This window comes from Engystomops pustulosus, chromosome 9 (assembly GCF_040894005.1).
Source record: "Engystomops pustulosus chromosome 9, aEngPut4.maternal, whole genome shotgun sequence".
Classification (NCBI taxonomy): domain Eukaryota; kingdom Metazoa; phylum Chordata; class Amphibia; order Anura; family Leptodactylidae; genus Engystomops; species Engystomops pustulosus.
In genome coordinates this window covers 65,349,425-65,364,036 of record NC_092419.1, presented here as the reverse complement: position 1 = coordinate 65,364,036, position 14,612 = coordinate 65,349,425, and the positions used below count along the sequence as shown (strand labels likewise).

Here is a 14,612-nt window from a genome sequence, read left to right as displayed (position 1 = left end):
CTCATAGAGAAACTAACACAATTTTCAGGTTCAAAAAGGTCAACAGAACTTGGGATTCCCAGCCAGTCTCCCATGCTGGTACTTGCCAAGCCTTAAGCTGCATTGCTGCTGCGATCTGACGAGAGCAGGCACATTCAGCTTAGAATGGCCGTTGACAGCAGCTGTTCAATTTGAACCTTCTTTTACTATCTCATAGAGAAACTAACACAATTTTCAGGTTCAAAAAGGTCAACAGAACTTGGGATTCCCAGCCAGTCTCCCATGCTGGTTTTTGCCAAGCCTTAAGCTGCATTGCTGCTGCGATCTGACGAGAGCAGGCACATTCAGCTTAGAATGGCCGTTGACAGCAGCTGTTCAATTTGAACCTTCTTTTACCATCTTTGACAGAGAAACTAACAATTTTCAGGTTCAAAAAGGTCAACGGAACTTGGGATTCCCAGCCAGTCTCCCATGCTGGTACTTGCCAAGCCTTAAGCTGCATTGCTGCTGCGATCTGACGAGAGCAGGCACATTCAGCTTAGAATGGCCGTTGACAGCAGCTGCCTCATTTCTACTTTGTTTTACTATCCCATAGGGAAACTAACACAATTTTCAGGTTCAAAAAGGTCAACAGAACTTGGGATTCCCAGCCAGACTCCCATGCTGGTACTTGCCAAGCCTTAAGCTGCAACGCTGCTGCGATCTGACAAGAGCATGCACATTCAGCTTAGAATGGCAGTTGACAGCAGCTGTTCAATTTGAACCTTCTTTTACTATCTCATAGAGAAACTAACACAATTTTCAGGTTCAAAAAGTCAATGGAACTTGGGATTCCCAGCCAGTCTCCCATGCTGGTACTTGCCAAGCCTTAAGCTGCATTGCTGCTGCGATCTGACGAGAGCAGGCACATTCAGCTTAGAATGGCCGTTGACAGCAGCTGTTCAATTTGAACCTTCTTTTACTATCTCATAGAGAAACTAACACAATTTTCAGGTTCAAAAAGTCAATGGAACTTGGGATTCCCAGCCAGTCTCCCATGCTGGTACTTGCCAAGCCTTAAGCTGCATCGCTGCTGCGATTTGAAAAGAGCACGCACATTCAGCTTAGAATGGCCGTTGACAGCAGCTGTTCAATTTGAACCTTCTTTTACAATCTCATAGAGAAACTAACACAATTTTCAGGTTCAAAAAGGTCAACGGAACTTGGGATTCGCAGCCAGTCTCCCATGCTGGTACTTGCCAAGCCTTAAGCTGCATTGCTGCTGCGATCTGACGAGAGCAGGCACATTCAGCTTAGAATGGCTGTTTACAGCAGCTGTTCAATTTGAACCTTCTTTTACCATCTTTGACAGAGAAACTAACAATTTTCAGGTTCAAAAAGGTCAACGGAACTTGGGATTCCCAGCCAGTCTCCCATGCTGGTACTTGCCAAGCCTTAAGCTGCATTGCTGCTGCGATCTGACGAGAGCAGGCACATTCAGCTTAGAATGGCCGTTGACAGCAGCTGTTCAATTTGAACCTTCTTTTACTATCTCATAGAGAAACTAACACAATTTTCAGGTTCAAAAAGGTCAACGGAACTTGGGATTCCCAGCCAGTCTCCCATGCTGGTACTTTCCAAGCCTTAAGCTGCATTGCTGCTGCGATCTGACGAGAGCAGGCACATTCAGCTTAGAATGGCCGTTGACAGCAGCTGTTCAATTTGAACCTTCTTTTACTTTCTCATAGAGAAACTAACACAATTTTCAGGTTCAAAAAGGTCAACAGAACGTGGGATTCCCAGCCAGTGTCCCATGCTGGTACTTGCCAAGCCTTTAGCTGCATTGCTGCTGCGATCTGACGAGAGCAGGCACATTCAGCTTAGAATGGCCGTTGACAGCAGCTGTTCAATTTGAACCTTCTTTTACTATCTCATAGAGAAACTAACACAATTTTCAGGTTCAAAAAGGTCAACAGAACTTGGGATTCCCAGCCAGTCTCCCATGCTGGTACTTGCCAAGCCTTAAGCTGCATCGCTGCTGCGATCCGACGAGAGCAGGCACATTCAGCTTAGAATGGCCGTTGACAGCAGCTGTTCAATTTGAACCTTCTTTTACTATCTCATAGAGAAACTAACACAATTTTCAGGTTCAAAAAGGTCAACAGAACTTGGGATTCCCAGCCAGTCTCCCATGCTGGTACTTGCCAAACCTTAAGCTGCATTGCTGCTGTGATCTGACGAGAGCAGGCACATTCAGCATAGAATGGCCGTTGACAGCAGCTGTTCAATTTGAACCTTCTTTTACCATCTTTGACAGAGAAACTAACAATTTTCAGGTTCAAAAAGGTCAACGGAACGTGGGATTCCCAGCCAGTCTCCCATGCTGGTACTTGCCAAGCCTTAAGCTGCATTGCTGCTGCGATCTGACGAGAGCAGGCACATTCAGCTTAGAATGGCCGTTGACAGCATCTGCCTAATTTCTACTTTCTTTTACTATCTCATAGAGAAACTAACACAATTTTCATGTTCAAAAAGGTCAACAGAACTTGGGATTCCCAGCCAGTCTCCCATGCTGGTACTTGCCAAGCCTTAAGCTGCAACGCTGCTGCGATCTGACAAGAGCATGCACATTCAGCTTAGAATGGCCGTTGACAGCAGCTGTTCAATTTGAACCTTCTTTTACTATCTCATAAAGAAACTAACACATTTTCAGGTTCAAAAAGGTCAATGGAACTTGGGATTCCCAGCCAGTCTCCCATGCTGGTACTTGCCAAGCCTTAAGCTGCAACGCTGCTGCGATCTGACAAGAGCATGCACATTCAGCTTAGAATGGCCGTTGACAGCAGCTGTTCAATTTGAACCTTCTTTTACTATCTCATAGAGAAACTAACTCAATTTTCAGGTTCAAAAAGGTCAATGGAACTTGGGATTCCCAGCCAGTCTCCCATGCTGGTACTTGCCAAGCCTTAGCTTAGAATGGGCGTTGACAGCAGCTGTTCAATTTGAACCTTCTTTTACTATCTCATAGAGAAACTAACACAATTTTCAGGTTAAAAAAAGGTCAACGGAACTTGGGATTCCCAGCCAGTCTCCCATGCTGGTACTTGCCAAGCCTTAAGCTGCATTGCTGCTGCGATCTGACGAGAGCAGGAACATTCAACTTAGAATGGCTGTTGACAGCAGCTGTTCAATTTGAACCTTCTTTTAAGATCTTTGACAGAGAAACTAACAATTTTCAGGTTCAAAAAGGTCAACGGAACTTGGGATTCCCAGCCAGTCTCCCATGCTGGTACTTGCCAAGCCTTAAGCTGCATTGCTGCTGCGATCTGACGAGAGCAGGCACATTCAGCTTAGAATGGCAGTTGACAGCAGCTGCCTAATTTCTACTTTCTTTCACTATCTCATAGAGAAACTAACACAATTTTCAGGTTCAAAAAGGTCAACAGAACTTGGGATTCCCAGCCAGTCTCCCATGCTGGTACTTGCCAAGCCTTAAGCTGCATCGCTGCTGCGATCTGACAAGAGCACGCACATTCAGCTTAGAATGGCCGTTGACAGCAGCTGTTCAATTTGAACCTTCTTTTACTATCTCATAGAGAAACTAACACAATTTTCAGGTTCAAAAAGGTCAACGGAACTTGGGATTCCCAGCCAGTCTGCCATGCTGGTACTTGCCAAGCCTTAAGCTGCATTGCTCCTGCAATCTGACAAGAGCAGGCACATTCAGCTTAGAATGGGCGTTGACAGCAGCAGTTCAATTTGAACCTTCTTTTACTATCTCATAGAGAAACTAACACAATTTTCAGGTTCAAAAAGGTCAACGGAACTTGAGATTCCCAGCCAGTCTCCCATGCTGGTACTTGCCAAGCCTTAAGCTGCATTGCTGCTGCGATCTGACGAGAGCAGGCACATTCAGCTTAGAATGGCCGTTGACAGCAGTTGTTCAATTTGAACCTTCTTTTACTATCTCATAGAGAAACTAACACAATTTTCAGGTTCAAAAAGGTCAACAGAACTTGGGATTCCCAGCCAGTCTCCCATGCTGGTACTTGCCAAGCCTTAAGCTGCATTGCTGCTGCGATCTGACGAGAGCAGGCACATTCAGCTTAGAATGGCCGTTGACAGCAGCTGTTCAGTTTGAACCTTCTTTTACTATCTCATAGAGAAACTAACACAATTTTCAGGTTAAAAAGGTCAACAGAACTTGGGATTCCCAGCCAGTCTCCCATGCTGGTACTTGCCAAGCCTTAAGCTGCATTGCTGCTGCGATCTGACGAGAGCAGGCACATTCAGCTTAGAATGGCCGTTGACAGCAGCTGTTCAGTTTGAACCTTCTTTTACTATCTCATAGAGAAACTAACACAATTTTCAGGTTCAAAAAGGTCAACGGAACTTGGGATTCCCAGCCAGTCTCCCATGCTGGTACTTGCCAAACCTTAAGCTGCATTGCTGCTGCGATCTGATGAGAGCAGGCACATTCAGCTTAGAATGGCCGTTGACAGCAGCTGTTCTATTTGAACCTTCTTTTACCATCTTTGACAGAGAAACTAACAATTTTCAGGTTCAAAAAGGTCAACGGAATGTGGGATTCCCAGCCAGTCTCCCATGCTGGTACTTGCCAAGCCTTAAGCTGCAACGCTGCTGCGATCTGACGAGAGCAGGCACATTCAGCTTAGAATGGCCGTTGACAGCAGCTGCCTAATTTCTACTTTCTTTTACTATCTCATAGAGAAACTAACACAATTTTCAGGTTCAAAAAGGTCAACAGAACTTGGGATACCCAGCCAGTCTCCCATGCTGGTACTTGCCAAGCCTTAAGCTGCAACGCTGCTGCGATCTGACAAGAGCATGCACATTCAGCTTAGAATGGCCGTTGACAGCAGCTGTTCAATTTGAACCTTCTTTTACTATCTCATAGAGAAACTAACTCAATTTTCAGGTTCAAAAAGGTCAATGGAACTTGGGATTCCCAGCCAGTCTCCCATGCTGGTATTTGCCAAGCCTTAGCTTAGAATGGGCGTTGACAGCAGCTGTTCAATTTGAACCTTCTTTTACTATCTCATAGAGAAACTAACACAATTTTCAGGTTCAAAAAGGTCAACGGAACTTGGGATTCCCAGCCAGTCTCCCATGCTGGTACTTGCCAAGCCTTAAGCTGCATTGCTGCTGCGATCTGACGAGAGCAGGCACATTCAGATTAGAATGGCCGTTGACAGCAGCTGTTCAATTTGAACCTTCTTTTACCATCTTTGACAGAGAAACTAACAATTTTCAGGTTCAAAAAGGTCAACAGAACATGGGATTCCCAGCCAGTCTCCCATGCTGGTACTTGCCAAGCCTTAAGCTGCATTGCTGCTGCGATCTGACGAGAGCAGGCACATTCAGCTTAGAATGGCCGTTGACAGCAGCTGCCTAATTTCTACTTTCTTTTACTATCTCATAGAGAAACTAACACAATTTTCAGGTTCAAAAAGGTCAACAGAACTTGGGATTCCCAGGCAGTCTCCCATGCTGGTACTTGCCAAGCCTTAAGCTGCAACGCTGCTGCGATCTGACAAGAGCATGCACATTCAGCTTAGAATGGCCGTTGACAGCAGCTGTTCAATTTGAACCTTCTTTTACTATCTCATAGAGAAACTAACACATTTTCAGGTTCAAAAAGGTCAACGGAACTTGGGATTCCCAGCCAGTCTCCCATGCTGGTACTTGCCAAGCCTTAAGCTGCATTGCTGCTGCGATCTGATGAGAGCAGGCACATTCAGCTTAGAATGGCCGTTGACAGCAGCTGTTCAATTTGAACCTTCTTTTACTATCTCAAAGAGAAACTAACTCAATTTTCAGGTTCAAAAAGGTCAATGGAACTTGGGATTCCCAGCCAGTCTCCCATGCTGGTACTTGCCAAGCCTTAGCTTAGAATGGGCGTTGACAGCAGCTGTTCAATTTGAACCTTCTTTTACTATCTCATAGAGAAACTAATACAATTTTCAGGTTCAAAAAGGTCAACAGAACTTGGGATTCCCAGCCAGTCTCCCATGCTGGTACTTGCCAAGCCTTAAGCTGCATTGCTGCTGCGATCTGACGAGAGCAGGCACATTCAGCTTAGAATGGCCGTTGACAGCAGCTGTTCAATTTGAACCTTCTTTTACTATCTCATAGAGAAACTAATACAATTTTCAGGTTCAAAAAGGTCAACAGAACTTGGGATTCCCAGCCAGTCTCCCATGCTGGTACTTGCCAAGCCTTAAGCTGCATTGCTGCTGCGATCTGACGAGAGCAGGCACATTCAGCTTAGAATGGCCATTGACAGCAGCTGTTCAATTTGAACCTTCTTTTACTATCTCATAGAGAAACTAACACAATTTTCAGGTTCAAAAAGGTCAACAGAACTTGGGATTCCCAGTCAGTCTCCTATGCTGGTACTTGCCAAGCCTTAAGCTGCATCGCTGCTGCGATCTGACAAGAGCACACACATTCAGCTTAGAAGGGCCGTTGACAGCAGCTTTTCAATTTGAACCTTCTTTTACTATCTCATAGAGAAACTAACACAATTTTCAGGTTCAAAAAGGTCAACAGAACTTGGGATTCCCAGCCAGTCTCCCATGCTGGTACTTGCCAAGCCTTAAGCTGCATTGCTGCTGCGATCTGACGAGAGCAGGCACATTCAGCTTAGAATGGCCGTTGACAGCAGCTGTTCAATTTGAACCTTCTTTTACTATCTCATAGAGAAACTAACACAATTTTCAGGTTCAAAAAGGTCAACAGAACTTGGGATTCCCAGCCAGTCTCCCATGCTGGTACTTGCCAAACCTTAAGCTGCATTGCTGCTGCGATCTGACGAGAGCAGGCACATTCAGTTTAATATGGCCGTTGACAGCAGCTGTTCAATTTGAACCTTCTTTTACCATCTTTGACAGAGAAACTAACAATTTTTAGGTTCAAAAAGGTCAACGGAACGTGGGATTCCCAGCCAGTCTCCCATGCTGGTACTTGCCAAGCCTTAAGCTGCATTGCTGCTGCGCTCTGACGAGAGCAGGCACATTCAGCTTAGAATGGCCGTTGACAGCAGCTGCCTAATTTCTACATTCTTTTACTATCTCATAGAGAAACTAACACAATTTTCAGGTTCAAAAAGGTCAACAGAACTTGGGATTCCCAGCCAGTCTCCCATGCTGGTACTTGCCAAGCCTTAAGCTGCAACGCTGCTGCGATCTGACAAGAGCATGCACATTCAGCTTAGAATGGCCGTTGACAGCAGCTGTTCAATTTGAACCTTCTTTTACTATCTCATAGAGAAACTAACACATTTTCAGGTTCAAAAAGGTCAACGGAACTTGGGATTCCCAGCCAGTCTCCCATGCTGGTACTTGCCAAACCTTAAGCTGCATTGCTGCTGCGATCTGACGAGAGCAGGCACATTCAGCTTAGAATGGCCGTTGACAGCAGCTGTTCAATTTGAACCTTCTTTTACCATATTTGACAGAGAAACTAACAATTTTCAGGTTCAAAAAGGTCAACGGAATGTGGGATTCCCAGCCAGTCTCCCATGCTGGTACTTGCCAAGCCTTAAGCTGCATTGCTGCTGCGATCTGACGAGAGCAGGCACATTCAGCTTAGAATGGCCGTTGACAGCAGCTGCCTAATTTCTACTTTCTTTTACTATCTCATAGAGAAACTAACACAATTTTCAGGTTCAAAAAGGTCAACAGAACTTGGGATTCCCAGGCAGTCTCCCATGCTGGTACTTGCCAAGCCTTAAGCTGCAACGCTGCTGCGATCTGACAAGAGCATGCACATTCAGCTTAGAACGGCCGTTGACAGCAGCTGTTCAATTTGAACCTTCTTTTACTATCTCATAGAGAAACTAACTCAATTTTCAGGTTCAAAAAGGTCAATGGAACGTGGGATTCCCAGCCAGTCTCCCATGCTGGTACTTGCCAAGCCTTAGCTTAGAATGGGCGTTGACAGCAGCTGTTCAATTTGAACCTTCTTTTACTATCTCATAGAGAAACTAACACAATTTTCAGGTTCAAAAAGGTCAACAGAACTTGGGATTCCCAGCCAGTCTCCCATGCTGGTACTTTCCAAGCCTTAAGCTGCATTGCTGCTGCGATCTGACGAGAGCAGGCACATTCAGCTTAGAATGGCCGTTGACAGCAGCTGTTCAATTTGAACCTTCTTTTACTATCTCATAGAGAAACTAACACAATTTTCAGGCTCAAAAAGGTCAACGGAACTTAGGATTCCCAGCCAGTCTCCCATGCTGGTACATGCCAAGCCTTAAGCTGCATTGCTGCTGCGATCTGACGAGAGCAGGCACATTCATCTTAGAATGGCCGTTGACAGCAGCTGTTCAGTTTGAACCTTCTTTTACTATCTCATAGAGAAACTAACACAATTTTAAGGTTCAAAAAGGTCAACAGAACTTGGGATTCCCAGCCAGTCTCCCATGCTGGTACTTGCCAAGCCTTAAGCTGCATTGCTGCTGCGATCTGACGAGAGCAGGCACATTCAGCTTAGAATGGCCGTTGACAGCAGCTGTTCAATTTGAACCTTCTTTTACTATCTCATAGAGAAACTAACACAATTTTCAGGTTCAAAAAGGTCAACAGAACTTGGGATTCCCAGCCAGTCTCCCATGCTGGTTTTTGCCAAGCCTTAAGCTGCATTGCTGCTGCGATCTGACGAGAGCAGGCACATTCAGCTTAGAATGGCCGTTGACAGCAGCTGTTCAATTTGAACCTTCTTTTACCATCTTTGACAGAGAAACTAACAATTTTCAGGTTCAAAAAGGTCAACGGAACTTGGGATTCCCAGCCAGTCTCCCATGCTGGTACTTGCCAAGCCTTAAGCTGCATTGCTGCTGCGATCTGACGAGAGCAGGCACATTCAGCTTAGAATGGCCGTTGACAGCAGCTGCCTCATTTCTACTTTGTTTTACTATCCCATAGGGAAACTAACACAATTTTCAGGTTCAAAAAGGTCAACAGAACTTGGGATTCCCAGCCAGACTCCCATGCTGGTACTTGCCAAGCCTTAAGCTGCAACGCTGCTGCGATCTGACAAGAGCATGCACATTCAGCTTAGAATGGCAGTTGACAGCAGCTGTTCAATTTGAACCTTCTTTTACTATCTCATAGAGAAACTAACACAATTTTCAGGTTCAAAAAGTCAATGGAACTTGGGATTCCCAGCCAGTCTCCCATGCTGGTACTTGCCAAGCCTTAAGCTGCATTGCTGCTGCGATCTGACGAGAGCAGGCGCATTCAGCTTAGAATGGCCGTTGACAGCAGCTGTTCAATTTGAACCTTCTTTTACTATCTCATAGAGAAACTAACACAATTTTCAGGTTCAAAAAGGTCAACAGAACGTGGGATTCCCAGCCAGTGTCCCATGCTGGTACTTGCCAAGCCTTAAGCTGCATTGCTGCTGCGATCTGACGAGAGCAGGCACATTCAGCTTAGAATGGCCGTTGACAGCAGCTGTTCAATTTGAACCTTCTTTTACTATCTCATAGAGAAACTAACACAATTTTCAGGTTCAAAAAGGTCAACGGAACTTGGGATTCCCAGCCAGTCTCCCATGCTGGTACTTGCCAAGCCTTAAGCTGCATTGCTGCTGCGATCTGACGAGAGCAAGCACATTCAGCTTAGAATGGCCGTTGACAGCAGCTGTTCAATTTGAACCTTCTTTTACTATCTCATAGAGAAACTAACACAATTTTCAGGTTCAAAAATGTCAACAGAACTTGGGATTCCCAGCCAGTCTCCCATGCTGGTACTTGCAAAGCCTTAAGCTGCATTGCTGCTGCGATCTGACCAGAGCAGGCACATTCAGCTTAGAATGGCTGTTGACAGCAGCTGTTCAATTTGAACCTTCTTTTACTATCTCATAGAGAAACTAACACAATTTTCAGGTTCAAAAAGGTCAACGGAACTTGGGATTCCCAGCTAGTCTCCCATGCTGGTACTTGCCAAGCCTTAAGCTGCATTGCTGCTGCGATCTGACGAGAGCAGGCACATTCAGCTTAGAATGGCCGTTGACAGCAACTGTTCAATTTGAACCTTATTTTACTACCTCATAGAGAAACTAACACAATTTTCAGGTTCAAAAAGGTCAACAGAACTTAGGATTCCCAGCCAGTCTCCCATGCTGGTACTTGCCAAGCCTTAAGCTGCATTGCTGCTGCGATCTGACGAGAGCAGGCACATTCAGCTTAGAATGGCCGTTGACAGCAGCTGTTCAATTTGAACCTTCTTTTACTATCTCATAGAGAAACTAACACAATTTTCAGGTTCAAAAAGGTCAACGGAACTTGGGATTCCCAGCCAGTCTCCCATGCTGGTACTTGCCAAGCCTTAAGCTGCATTGCTGCTGCGATCTGACGAGAGCAGGCACATTAAGCTTAGTAGAATGGCCGTTGACAGCAGTTGTTCAATTTGAACCTTCTTTTACTATCTCATAGAGAAACTAACACAATTTTCAGGTTCAAAAATGTCAACAGAACTTGGGATTCCCAGCCAGTCTCCCATGCTGGTACTTGCAAAGCCTTAAGCTGCATTGCTGCTGCGATCTGACCAGAGCATGCACATTCAGCTTAGAATGGCTGTTGACAGCAGCTGTTCAATTTGAACCTTCTTTTACTATTAATAGAGAAACTAACACAATTTTCAGGTTCAAAAAGGTCAACGGAACTTGGGATTCCCAGCTAGTCTCCCATGCTGGTACTTGCCAAGCCTTAAGCTGCATTGCTGCTGCGATCTGACGAGAGCAGGCACATTCAGCTTAGAATGGCCGTTGACAGCAACTGTTCAATTTGAACCTTATTTTACTACATCATAGAGAAACTAACACAATTTTCAGGTTCAAAAAGGTCAACAGATCTTAGGATTCCCAGCCAGTCTCCCATGCTGGTACTTGCCAAGCCTTAAGCTGCATTGCTGCTGCGATCTGACGAGAGCAGGCACATTCAGCTTAGAATGGCCATTGACAGCAGCTGTTCAATTTGAACCTTCTTTTACTATCTCATAGAGAAACTAACACAATTTTCAGGTTCAAAAATGTCAACAGAACTTGGGATTCCCAGCCAGTTTCCCATGCTGGTACTTGCTAAGCCTTAAGCTGCATCGCTGCTGCGATTTGACAAGAGCACGCACATTCGGCTTAGAATGGCCGTTGACAGCAGCTGTTCAATTTGAACCTTCTTTTACAATCTCATAGAGAAACTAACACAATTTTCAGGTTCAAAAAGGTCAACGGAACTTGGGATTCGCAGCCAGTCTCCCATGCTGGTACTTGCCAAGCCTTAAGCTGCATTGCTGCTGCGATCTGACGAGAGCAGGCACATTCAGCTTAGAATGGCCGTTGACAGCAGCTGTTCAATTTGAACCTTCTTTTACCATCTTTGACAGAGAAACTAACAATTTTCAGGTTCAAAAAGGTCAACGGAACTTGGGATTCCCAGCCAGTCTCCCATGCTGGTACTTGCCAAGCCTTAAGCTGCATTGCTGCTGCGATCTGACGAGAGCAGGCACATTCAGCTTAGAATGGCCGTTGACAGCAGCTGTTCAATTTGAACCTTCTTTTACTATCTCATAGAGAAACTAACACAATTTTCAGGTTCAAAAAGGTCAACGGAACTTGGGATTCCCAGCCAGTCTCCCATGCTGGTACTTTCCAAGCCTTAAGCTGCATTGCTGCTGCGATCTGACGAGAGCAGGCACATTCAGCTTAGAATGGCCGTTGACAGCAGCTGTTCAATTTGAACCTTCTTTTACTATCTCATAGAGAAACTAACACAATTTTCAGGTTCAAAAAGGTCAACGGAATTTGGGATTGCCAGCCAGTCTCCCATGCTGGTACTTGCCAAGCCTTAAGCTGCATTGCTGCTGCGATCTGACGAGAGCAGGCACATTGAGCTTAGAATGGCCGTTGACAGCAGCTGTTCAATTTGAACCTTCTTTTACTATCTCATAGAGAAACTAACACAATTTTCAGGTTCAAAAAGGTCAACGGAACTTGGGATTCCCTGCCAGTCTCCCATGCTTGTACTTGCCAAGCCTTATGCTGCTGCGATCTGACGAGAGCAGGCACATTCAGCTTAGAATGGCCGTTGACAGCAGCTGTTCAATTTGAACCTTCTTTTACTATCTCATAGAGAAACTAACACAATTTTCAGGTTCAAAAAGGTCAACGGAACTTGGGATTCCCAAGCCAGTCTCCCATGCTGGTACTTTCCAAGACTTAAGCTGCATTGCTGCTGCGATCTGACGAGAGCAGGCACATTCAGCTTAGAATGGCCGTTGACAGCAGCTGTTCAATTTGAACCTTCTTTTACTATCTCATAGAGAAACTAACACAATTTTCAGGTTCAAAAAGGTCAACAGAACGTGGGATTCCCAGCCAGTGTCCCATGCTGGTACTTGCCAAGCCTTAAGCTGCATTGCTGCTGCGATCTGACGAGAGCAGGCACATTCAGCTTAGAATGGCCGTTGACAGCAGCTGTTCAATTTGAACCTTCTTTTACTATCTCATAGAGAAACTAACACAATTTTCAGGTTCAAAAAGGTCAACAGAACTTGGGATTCCCAGCCAGTCTCCCATGCTGGTACTTGCCAAGCCTTAAGCTGCATTGCTGCTGCGATCTGACGAGAGCAGGCACATTCAGCTTAGAATGGCCGTTGACAGCAGCTGCCTAATTTCTACTTTCTTTTACTATCTCATAGAGAAACTAACACAATTTTCATGTTCAAAAAGGTCAACAGAACTTGGGATTCCCAGCCAGTCTCCCATGCTGGTACTTGCCAAGCCTTAAGCTGCAACGCTGCTGCGATCTGACAAGAGCATGCACATTCAGCTTAGAATGGCCGTTGACAGCAGCTGTTCAATTTGAACCTTCTTTTACTATCTCATAAAGAAACTAACACATTTTCAGGTTCAAAAAGGTCAATGGAACTTGGGATTCCCAGCCAGTCTCCCATGCTGGTACTTGCCAAGCCTTAAGCTGCAACGCTGCTGCGATCTGACAAGAGCATGCACATTCAGCTTAGAATGGCCGTTGACAGCAGCTGTTCAATTTGAACCTTCTTTTACTATCTCATAGAGAAACTAACTCAATTTTCAGGTTCAAAAAGGTCAATGGAACTTGGGATTCCCAGCCAGTCTCCCATGCTGGTACTTGCCAAGCCTTAGCTTAGAATGGGCGTTGACAGCAGCTGTTCAATTTGAACCTTCTTTTACTATCTCATAGAGAAACTAACACAATTTTCAGGTTAAAAAAAGGTCAACGGAACTTGGGATTCCCAGCCAGTCTCCCATGCTGGTACTTGCCAAGCCTTAAGCTGCATTGCTGCTGCGATCTGACGAGAGCAGGCACATTCAGCTTAGAATGGCCGTTGACAGCAGCTGCCTAATTTCTACTTTCTTTCACTATCTCATAGAGAAACTAACACAATTTTCAGGTTCAAAAAGGTCAAAAGAACTTAGGATTCCCAGCCAGTCTCCCATGCTGGTACTTGCCAAGCCTTAAGCTGCAACGCTGCTGCGATCTGACAAGAGCATGCACATTCAGCTTAGAATGGCCGTTGACAGCAGCTGTTCAATTTGAACCTTCTTTTACTATCTCATAGAGAAACTAACTCAATTTTCAGGTTCAAAAAGGTCAATGGAACTTGGGATTCCCAGCCAGTCTCCCATGCTGGTACTTGCCAAGCCTTAGCTTAGAATGGGCGTTGACAGCAGCTGTTCAATTTGAACCTTCTTTTACTATCTCATAGAGAAACTAACACAATTTTCAGGTTCAAAAAGGTCAACAGAACTTGGGATTCCCAGCCAGTCTCCCATGCTGGTACTTGCCAAGCCTTAAGCTGCATTGCTGCTGCGATCTGACGAGAGCAGGCACATTCAGCTTAGAATGGCCGTTGACAGCAGCTGTTCAATTTGAACCTTCTTTTACTATCTCATAGAGAAACTAACACAATTTTCAGGTTCAAAAAGGTCAACAGAATGTGGGATTCCCAGCCAGTCTCCCATGCTGGTACTTGCCAAACCTTAAGCTGCATTGCTGCTGCAATCTGACGAGAGCAGGCACATTCAGCTTAATATGGCCGTTGACAGCAGCTGTTCAATTTGAACCTTCTTTTACCATCTTTGACAGAGAAACTAACAATTTTCAGGTTCAAAAAGGTCAACGGAACGTGGGATTCCCAGCCAGTCTCCCATGCTGGTACTTGCCAAGCCTTAAGATGCATTGCTGCTGCGATCTGACGAGAGCAGGCACATTAAGCTTAGAATGGCCGTTGACAGCAGCTGCCTAATTTCTACTTTCTTTTACTATCTCATAGAGAAACTAACACAATTTTCAGGTTCAAAAAGGTCAACAGAACTTGGGATTCCCAGCCAGTCTCCCATGCTGGTACTTGCCAAGCCTTAAGCTGCAACGCTGCTGCGATCTGACAAGAGCATGCACATTCAGCTTAGAATGGCCGTTGACAGCAGCTGTTCAATTTGAACCTTCTTTTACTATCTCATAGAGAAACTAACACATTTTCAGGTTCAAAAAGGTCAACGGAACTTGGGATTCCCAGCCAGTCTCCCATGCTGGTACTTGCCAAGCCTTAAGCTGCAACGCTGCTGCGATCTGACAAGAGCATGCACAT

At 45.2% G+C, this 14,612-nt stretch overlaps 40 pseudogenes; all 40 read right to left on the bottom strand.

The window, feature by feature from the left end:
• Positions 1–37: 37 nt before the first annotated feature.
• On the bottom strand, positions 38–156 carry LOC140079585 (5S ribosomal RNA; annotated as a pseudogene).
• A 259-nt stretch (positions 157–415) lies between these two features.
• On the bottom strand, positions 416–534 carry LOC140098756 (5S ribosomal RNA; annotated as a pseudogene).
• An 824-nt stretch (positions 535–1,358) lies between these two features.
• On the bottom strand, positions 1,359–1,477 carry LOC140098744 (5S ribosomal RNA; annotated as a pseudogene).
• Positions 1,478–1,547: 70 nt separating this feature from the next.
• LOC140084238 (5S ribosomal RNA) lies at positions 1,548–1,666 on the bottom strand (annotated as a pseudogene).
• A 70-nt stretch (positions 1,667–1,736) lies between these two features.
• LOC140098507 (5S ribosomal RNA) lies at positions 1,737–1,855 on the bottom strand (annotated as a pseudogene).
• Positions 1,856–1,925: 70 nt separating this feature from the next.
• Positions 1,926–2,044, bottom strand: LOC140083632 (5S ribosomal RNA; annotated as a pseudogene).
• A 259-nt stretch (positions 2,045–2,303) lies between these two features.
• On the bottom strand, positions 2,304–2,422 carry LOC140088597 (5S ribosomal RNA; annotated as a pseudogene).
• Positions 2,423–3,017: 595 nt separating this feature from the next.
• LOC140094355 (5S ribosomal RNA) lies at positions 3,018–3,136 on the bottom strand (annotated as a pseudogene).
• Positions 3,137–3,206: 70 nt separating this feature from the next.
• Positions 3,207–3,325, bottom strand: LOC140092175 (5S ribosomal RNA; annotated as a pseudogene).
• Positions 3,326–3,395: 70 nt separating this feature from the next.
• Positions 3,396–3,514, bottom strand: LOC140097220 (5S ribosomal RNA; annotated as a pseudogene).
• A 259-nt stretch (positions 3,515–3,773) lies between these two features.
• On the bottom strand, positions 3,774–3,892 carry LOC140083018 (5S ribosomal RNA; annotated as a pseudogene).
• Positions 3,893–3,962: 70 nt separating this feature from the next.
• Positions 3,963–4,081, bottom strand: LOC140079584 (5S ribosomal RNA; annotated as a pseudogene).
• Positions 4,082–4,150: 69 nt separating this feature from the next.
• LOC140079583 (5S ribosomal RNA) lies at positions 4,151–4,269 on the bottom strand (annotated as a pseudogene).
• Positions 4,270–4,339: 70 nt separating this feature from the next.
• Positions 4,340–4,458, bottom strand: LOC140083344 (5S ribosomal RNA; annotated as a pseudogene).
• A 595-nt stretch (positions 4,459–5,053) lies between these two features.
• LOC140086446 (5S ribosomal RNA) lies at positions 5,054–5,172 on the bottom strand (annotated as a pseudogene).
• A 70-nt stretch (positions 5,173–5,242) lies between these two features.
• Positions 5,243–5,361, bottom strand: LOC140087730 (5S ribosomal RNA; annotated as a pseudogene).
• Positions 5,362–5,619: 258 nt separating this feature from the next.
• Positions 5,620–5,738, bottom strand: LOC140099394 (5S ribosomal RNA; annotated as a pseudogene).
• Positions 5,739–5,955: 217 nt separating this feature from the next.
• LOC140079581 (5S ribosomal RNA) lies at positions 5,956–6,074 on the bottom strand (annotated as a pseudogene).
• Positions 6,075–6,144: 70 nt separating this feature from the next.
• Positions 6,145–6,263, bottom strand: LOC140083762 (5S ribosomal RNA; annotated as a pseudogene).
• Positions 6,264–6,522: 259 nt separating this feature from the next.
• LOC140079580 (5S ribosomal RNA) lies at positions 6,523–6,641 on the bottom strand (annotated as a pseudogene).
• Positions 6,642–6,711: 70 nt separating this feature from the next.
• LOC140096363 (5S ribosomal RNA) lies at positions 6,712–6,830 on the bottom strand (annotated as a pseudogene).
• Positions 6,831–6,900: 70 nt separating this feature from the next.
• On the bottom strand, positions 6,901–7,019 carry LOC140093114 (5S ribosomal RNA; annotated as a pseudogene).
• A 258-nt stretch (positions 7,020–7,277) lies between these two features.
• LOC140086248 (5S ribosomal RNA) lies at positions 7,278–7,396 on the bottom strand (annotated as a pseudogene).
• Positions 7,397–7,991: 595 nt separating this feature from the next.
• On the bottom strand, positions 7,992–8,110 carry LOC140078482 (5S ribosomal RNA; annotated as a pseudogene).
• A 70-nt stretch (positions 8,111–8,180) lies between these two features.
• Positions 8,181–8,299, bottom strand: LOC140098298 (5S ribosomal RNA; annotated as a pseudogene).
• Positions 8,300–8,369: 70 nt separating this feature from the next.
• On the bottom strand, positions 8,370–8,488 carry LOC140079579 (5S ribosomal RNA; annotated as a pseudogene).
• Positions 8,489–8,747: 259 nt separating this feature from the next.
• LOC140098731 (5S ribosomal RNA) lies at positions 8,748–8,866 on the bottom strand (annotated as a pseudogene).
• Positions 8,867–9,313: 447 nt separating this feature from the next.
• LOC140096115 (5S ribosomal RNA) lies at positions 9,314–9,432 on the bottom strand (annotated as a pseudogene).
• Positions 9,433–9,502: 70 nt separating this feature from the next.
• On the bottom strand, positions 9,503–9,621 carry LOC140083569 (5S ribosomal RNA; annotated as a pseudogene).
• A 259-nt stretch (positions 9,622–9,880) lies between these two features.
• Positions 9,881–9,999, bottom strand: LOC140085014 (5S ribosomal RNA; annotated as a pseudogene).
• Positions 10,000–10,069: 70 nt separating this feature from the next.
• Positions 10,070–10,188, bottom strand: LOC140086773 (5S ribosomal RNA; annotated as a pseudogene).
• Positions 10,189–10,638: 450 nt separating this feature from the next.
• Positions 10,639–10,757, bottom strand: LOC140085002 (5S ribosomal RNA; annotated as a pseudogene).
• A 448-nt stretch (positions 10,758–11,205) lies between these two features.
• On the bottom strand, positions 11,206–11,324 carry LOC140088256 (5S ribosomal RNA; annotated as a pseudogene).
• Positions 11,325–11,394: 70 nt separating this feature from the next.
• On the bottom strand, positions 11,395–11,513 carry LOC140098719 (5S ribosomal RNA; annotated as a pseudogene).
• Positions 11,514–11,583: 70 nt separating this feature from the next.
• Positions 11,584–11,702, bottom strand: LOC140084226 (5S ribosomal RNA; annotated as a pseudogene).
• Positions 11,703–12,142: 440 nt separating this feature from the next.
• On the bottom strand, positions 12,143–12,262 carry LOC140096207 (5S ribosomal RNA; annotated as a pseudogene).
• Positions 12,263–12,332: 70 nt separating this feature from the next.
• On the bottom strand, positions 12,333–12,451 carry LOC140096114 (5S ribosomal RNA; annotated as a pseudogene).
• Positions 12,452–12,521: 70 nt separating this feature from the next.
• On the bottom strand, positions 12,522–12,640 carry LOC140079578 (5S ribosomal RNA; annotated as a pseudogene).
• A 595-nt stretch (positions 12,641–13,235) lies between these two features.
• Positions 13,236–13,354, bottom strand: LOC140098707 (5S ribosomal RNA; annotated as a pseudogene).
• A 406-nt stretch (positions 13,355–13,760) lies between these two features.
• On the bottom strand, positions 13,761–13,879 carry LOC140079577 (5S ribosomal RNA; annotated as a pseudogene).
• Between the last annotated feature and the right edge of the window lie 733 nt (positions 13,880–14,612).